The sequence below is a fragment of the Cydia fagiglandana genome, chromosome 17 (assembly GCF_963556715.1).
Source record: "Cydia fagiglandana chromosome 17, ilCydFagi1.1, whole genome shotgun sequence".
Taxonomy (NCBI): Eukaryota; Metazoa; Arthropoda; class Insecta; order Lepidoptera; family Tortricidae; genus Cydia; species Cydia fagiglandana.
In genome coordinates this window covers 16,610,384-16,617,537 of record NC_085948.1, presented here as the reverse complement: position 1 = coordinate 16,617,537, position 7,154 = coordinate 16,610,384, and the positions used below count along the sequence as shown (strand labels likewise).

At 38.6% G+C, this 7,154-nt stretch overlaps 1 protein-coding gene across 1 annotated transcript in view; it reads left to right on the top strand.

Annotated features, from left to right (window-relative positions):
* Positions 1 to 874: 874 nt before the first annotated feature.
* LOC134672591 (potassium voltage-gated channel protein egl-36-like) overlaps positions 875 to 7,154 on the top strand; it is a 199,679-nt gene continuing 193,399 nt past the window's right edge. Inside the window, exon 1 of the mRNA XM_063530544.1 lies at positions 875 to 1,053. The gene's annotated coding sequence lies outside the window, so the exon portion shown is untranslated. The remainder of the gene's footprint in view (positions 1,054 to 7,154) is intronic.

Below are 7,154 nucleotides of genomic sequence, written 5' to 3'. Positions count from 1 at the left end.
TATTTAGTGGTTGCTAATACAAAGTAAAATCTGAGATCGTTATAGTGAGTTTTTATGAGATTCATAAATCATAATGTAAAAAAATTTATGGTAATAAACTATTAATATCTGGGAGACCAGTATTGCTCGGAAAACATATAAAAACTACTCAAAAATGCACGTTTTCCTAGATATAAGAACTAGCTAGATCGATTTCTCGTCCCAGCACCCCCATATAGCAAATTTCGGAATCGTTAGAGCCGTTTCCGAGATCCCCGAAATATCTAGACACGCGGTAGCGTGTCAAGCCAAGTTCAAGCAAAGGAACTGGCTAGCCAGCGCCAAGACAAGAATTGCTCATTTAAAGGTATACTAAAGGTCTTCTAAAAGTCTTCTCCAAATTGGACCACCTATTTCACGTAACATTCTGACCAATATTTTTGTGGTCCTCAGTCAGTTATTCTTCTGGCTCATCTGTTTGCGTCCTTTCCGCATACATTCCCAGCCTATTGCCATTTCAAGCTCCTGATTATCTTTACTTACATCGAAAATACACATATTTAATTACACAAACGGGTCTACCGTCCGGGTACGGGTTTGGGTAAATATTAAACTTTAACGCCAGCTGCAATTTCTTTGTCTACGCCGAACATTTTTATTAATAAATTTCGGGTAGTTCAGTGGTGTTTTGTTGATATCCCCGTTGACATTTGCTAGGACATCAGTCTTTCCGTGACCACAACTGGTGTAACTCAGCTGAAACGTCGGAATTTATACATCGCGGTAGACCCGTTTGTGTTATTAAATTTAATATTATGTGTACAAAACGCGAGAGTTTAAGTTTTTACGAGTATATCGAAAATACACGTTTATAACTGAACCATTCTTTCACAGAACACCCTGGCAATCCTGGACAAGTTGGACATCGACAGCGAAAAGCCTTCAGAAGAGGAAATCGCTCGACTCTTCGGTTACGAAGAAGCTTACTTCGCGGGGGAGCTCGGGGCCTGGCAGAGGCTCAAGCCGAAGGTGTGGGCTCTGTTTGATGAGCCTTCTAGCTCACCGCCCGCTAAGGTAAGACCAGGGGCGTATTTTGAAATTTGGCGCCCCAGAAGTTAGAAAATACAATTTAAATAAAAATTATTTTTTGACGTAAAACGTTAGGTAAAATCTTATCGACCGACTCTGAGAAACAATCCGACTTATGACAAAGTTCCAAACAAAGTCATTCGTTACCTACTTATTTAATCCTCTTTGCAAAAATCCTCTTTCTGTGCGTTGTTATTGAAAGCCGAAAAGGTGATGTAAATAAAACGGGAACAAACAGAATTGGAAAGAATAATTTCAAAAATGTTAAACCAAGGAGTAGTACCTACGCAAAATAAATTTATAAGTAAAAAGGTTACTTTTTGTACCGAGACTAACTGAAACAGCAAGACACGTTCGTAAGTTTCCGTGAAAATACGATGAAAAATAGCCTATTCACTACATCTGTAATTTCATTTAGCGCTCTGCAATATTTCTGACGATTTAAGGTGTTCTTGGTATCTGAATAGGCCCAAATGGCCCAATATTTTATATATAAGGTGCTAACTTATTAGCTGCAGATATTTTTACAGTTGATAGTACTCGGTTCCTGGAGTATATTTAAGTATGAAATAATAGTACCTCTTTTACCTAACACTTGACTGTCTTGTCACTTCACTTTCACTTCACTTCGAACCACAATAACATTTAAGACAAAAAAAAATTTGACATTAGTGACATGACAGATAGTGTTAAACGTCTTGTCATTTAAATGCACATGGTGATTATTTTTAGAAGAAATTATAAAACCATTTGACATTCCTTTCTAGTCATTCGATTTAATTTTCGAACCGTAATTCTTAATGTAGAGATGCGTTTTTGTTTTATGTATGGCAAGTATGTTGCCGCTACGGACTAAAGCGTAATTTTTTTGCTCGGTAACTGGAAACAAACAAAAAAAAATTCTTAATTTCTGTTTAAAGTTAATTGTTTTAAAGTAAAATAAAATATCTGCAACTAATAAATACCTTATATAAAATTATTTTTTGACGTGAAACGTTAGGTAAAATGTTATCGACCGACTGAGAAACAATCCGACTTATGACAAAGTTCCAAACAAAGTCATTCGTTACCTACTTATTTAATCCTCTTTGCAAAAATCCTCTTTCTGTGCGTTGTTATTGAAAGCCGAAAAGATGATGTAAATAAAACGGGAACAAACAGAATTGGAAAGAATAATTTCAAAAATGTTAAACCAAGGAGTACCTAAGTACCTACACAACTTAAATTTATAAGTAAAAAGGTTACTTTTTGTACCGAGACTAACTGAAACAGCAAGACACGTTCGTAAGTTTCCGTGAAAATACGATGAAAAATAACTATTCACTACATCTGTAATTTCATTTAGCGCTCTGCAATATTTCTGACGATTTAAGGTGTTCTTGGTATCTGAATAGGCCCAAATGGCCCAATATTTTATATATAAGGTGCTAACTTATTAGCTGCAGGTATTTTTACAGTTGATAGTACTCGGTTCCTGGAGTATATTTAAGTATGAAATAATAGTACCTCTTTTACCTAACACTTAACTGTCTTGTCACTTCACTTTCACTTCACTTCGAACCACAATAACATTTAAGACAAAAAAAAATTTGACATTAGTGACATGACAGATAGTGTTAAACGTCTTGTCATTTAAATGCACATGGTGATTATTTTTAGAAGAAATTATAAAACCATTTGACATTCCTTTCTAGTCATTCGATTTAATTTTCGAACCGTAATTCTTAATGTAGAGATGCGTTTTTGTTTTATGTATGGCAAGTATGTTGCCGCTACGGACTAAAGCGTAATTTTTTTGCTCGGTAACTGGAAACAAACAAAAAAAAAATTCTTAATTTCTGTTTAAAGTTAATTGTTTTAAAGTAAAATAAAATATCTGCAACTAATAAATTAATACCTTATATAAAAAATAGCTTGGCGGATTTAAGGCACTGGCCACTTTCTAAGCCAGTTGTAAAAGTAATACCACATTAACCCCATTCCCTAACCCTTGTTCATGTTCACTAATCCCTGTAGAAGCGGCCCATATATCCGTCAGACACAGACCACTTACTAGTAATTTAGATGAAATATACAAGACATCAGGGAAACGAGTGATAGCGAACATGGTTCATGTAAGTAGAAGAAAAAGCCAACATAACTAGGTATGTCATACCAGCGTACTGCGAGTGATAATGATAATTGATGAAAACTATCCCATGTCCACTCTCGGGTCTTAAACTATCTCTCCATACTAAATTTCTTTTAAATCGGTTCAACGGCCGGTTCGATCTGTCTAGACAGAGTTACTTTTCTATCTAATAATAGGTATTAAAATAATTGTAGGGATAGTAGAGATATATAGTAAGTAAGACAAGAGTGCTCACTCCATACATCAGTTTTGGTTCCAAAATATTCGCTTTTCCATAGCATTTCCGGTTGGTTCTACATATATTGTCACTTGACATTACTACTACTACTACTTAAAGTACTGTTAATTCCGCTACTCGATGCTAGATGTCGACTATGAAAGTTGCTATGGAAATAATAATATTTTTGGACCAAAACTGATGTATGGAGTGAGCACTCTTGTATTACTATATTCCTCTATGGTAGAGATTAGTAGGTGACGATTTTTAATACTTTAAAATAGTGTAGAATGCAAGTGATAGGGTTGGCTCTCAGCATATTTTTCAACAATAGGGAATATTAGGCAAAGCTCTGCGTAGGTGGCACCTGAGTGCACATACAGTAAACAAACCACATTGACACATGGTCTACAGCGAAACAAGAAAATCGAAATTTCGTTATCTAATCTCTCTATCACTCTGCATATTCAAGCGATAAAGAGGCAGATAACTAAATTTCGATTTTCGCGTTTACGTAGGCCCTTGTTAACAAACCGCCTTGATACATCTATGTCATATTTTATTGTCTGTGAAAACTTGTCCAAAAACAGTTAAGGCACAGTATGTATAAGTTAGTCTATGAATTTACTGAGTCGGTAGTGCTGCACTCTGTCGGCAGAACATTGCAGTAATATCCCCTATTAAAATCGCCTATTTATGACACGGAGTCCACTAGTCGTAGTCAATAGTAGGAGCGCTTAGCGTCCGCTAAGGCCGTGGCAATTAGGCACGTGACTCGCCCACCTGAATTATTGACCTGCCAACGTTAGTCATCTCGTGAGTCTCTTAGGAAAAGTAAATATACCTATACAATTTCACTTTAATTACGGATCCAAGGCAGGACACACGGATCCAAAGAAGGTCAGAGATAGAGGACTTTTTGGACATTAGAGTTGCTCGTGATACGTATTCGGATTTTAAAACTCATTAAAGTTTTAGTATTATTTTAATGTCTCGTGACACGATTCAAAGTATTAAGGGTGACGCTGGCTGGACCGATCCGAGCGCGGGCCGAGGCGTCCGACACGTCATTCTTCTATGACGGCTGAACGGTGACACAGAATAATTAATAGTACTACCGTACAGAAAGGAAACTTCCTACAAAAACGAAGTTTGACAGCGGTTCAGGGTCGACAATGTTGTCCCTTTCTAATATATGGTACTATCCCTTTCGGCTATTTAGGGTTGTCAAAATTCAAGTGATTATTATCTTATCTGTGGTCGTGCTCGCAAAAGGAAGTCAAGTGGTGCCAACCCTAATAATTGCTCGGAGCAATGCTGAGCCGAGTGTGACCGAAGTCAGGAGTTTCGCACCCCTGCCGGTGATCACGTGGTGCTTTCCATAGAAAACGAAGCTCCGGCCGGCCCCGGCCCGGTCTAGCGTGAGTCATCCTTAGTGTCAATATGACGGATAGGGACAAAGAATATTAACTGTTTGTTAGATTTGACAAATAATTGTGTCCATTAGTTATGAAGGTGACTGTCAAAACAATATTCTCAACGTTGGTAACTTGGTAGGTATATAAAATAAGTCAAATTTGTTTAATTAGTGGATTTGCACAGTTTTAGAAAAACTAAATTATTTAATTATTATTATTTGTATCTCCTTGGATATCACGGGCCTATGATCCCGGTTTTTTGATAGGCTTGCGTGGGGACACAGATCCAACACGTATAGGTCCCTTGGAGAGCTTTTATGTCATGTAGAACGCCTGCTGGGACCCGTTCATAGGTGCAACAATAGACCCATGAACCGGTCGCAGCAGGCATTGGGACTATTGTAGAAAAAGAGAACAGTATACCGGTCTATGGATTGAAGTTTCGGTGGACTATGAGACTGGGTTATTACAAAGACGTACGGACACCTGCCATAACAATGTTTTCACAAGTTATCGAGGCAGGCGGTGACTTGCCGCTGACTAGATGGGCCCCTGAAACTGCTGTCGCGAAGACAACCAGGAGCAACATCGGTGTGAGCGGCTCAGGTGTGTCGAGAGGTGTGCGCCGCTTTCTACCCAGTGGCTGTTACCAGCCACTGTGCCAATTCGCGTCTTATGCATCTTTCACTTCCACCCCTGGAGCATATAGCTCTAGCGACTCCTCTCTGGACGGCCAATGAAGGCAAGCCAGAGCTGAGAGTCCTGCGGGTCTCCTTGGGCTCCACTCTGACCGACGAAGACACGCCGGAGACGGAGACCCTGACCGACTCTCGGGAGCACTCGGGTCCGTGGGGTCGTTACTCCCCAACAGCTCGCCACAAGCTGCCCTGCCTGATTATTAATTATTATTTTTTAACGTGCCTAAACTACATATATTCACGCATAGTAGATGCTAATATAGATGAAATCTTTTTAATCAAGTTAACACAAATAACATTGTTAATTATGACTTATAACATCCAATTTCACAGCAGAGATTTATTATTACCATTTATTATCATTTCAGAAAGAGTAATTACAAAATTTACGAGACTGATTGCTTTTAATTTTAGGGCGCACGCACAGGTGTGGGCAGTGGACCGGCCAATTCTAATTTAATAATTTGATACAGTTATGATCCTATTTTGATACGAGCTTGGAGTTCGCTAACGTTTATTGGTGTAAGCGAAGTGTAGTAAAAACTAAACTTAAATATAAACGAAATATGTATAAAATAAGCTACCTACTGAAGCTCGTCCCGGGCTGCTTCCAACGCAAAGGTGCCCAACACGCTCGCTGCGTTGCCGCGTTGATACATTAGGTATTAGGTAATACATTACGAGTAGCTAATCGTTTTGTAATTGTTTTTATCCCAACCAAAACATTTCAAAACGAAATCAATGACAGGATAATCCTACAAACAAAACCAACCAGTTAGATAAGCCTATAAGCCTAAAATTTACACAAAGTAATGTTTGAGCTACGGATAAAGTCAGAGGGCCTATCCCGAACCTCGTTTGACGTGATGTCTCCCTGTCACACTTACGTATTAATGCACAAGTGCGACAGAGAGGCAACACGTCGAACGTGGTTCGCGGTAGACCCCCGGATTCGATTCGGCCGAAAATATTTTCATTAAAATTCAACTCGATTTATCTCAAATCTAAATCGAAATTTAATTCGCGCATTCCAATAGAAGTAGGGTGAATTCTAGTTTTATTCGCAAAACGATGGGAAAAAGTAGATTTTCTTATAGCGATAAGCTTTTTATGAAAGCTGAGATGATCGATTCAGGGACCTGTGCAAAAGTGTCATTAAGGGCTTAAAGTAGTTCATCTGTTGGAATTTAAAGCATTTCGGAAGCTTTTGTTCGAATATATGGAAGCATATTTCAAGGGAAACGGGAGAATATAGCTTTATAAACAGGTTAAGTCTTAGAGAATATAACCAAACGGAGTGGCCATTAACAGGCGTTCCCCTCTGTCGAAATTAGGCGGCAAATGGTCAACCACATGTCAACCAAATGTATGGACTGACGTTTATCTGACATGACGTACCTATACATTTGATGTGCCCCTCCCCCGCAAAAAATGGCAGACTATTTTGTACCGAAAATTATAGACATGGCGTCTCCGAAGGGTTAAGTTAGGTCATGAAGAGCGGGGCCCGATTAAGTAAAACAAAAGACGAGCAAAAAGGCATATTTTATTTATTACCGGCCAGTGCGCGCGGTGACTGCATTATGCAGGTTTGCCATGTTACAAATTTAATGGCTCCTCTA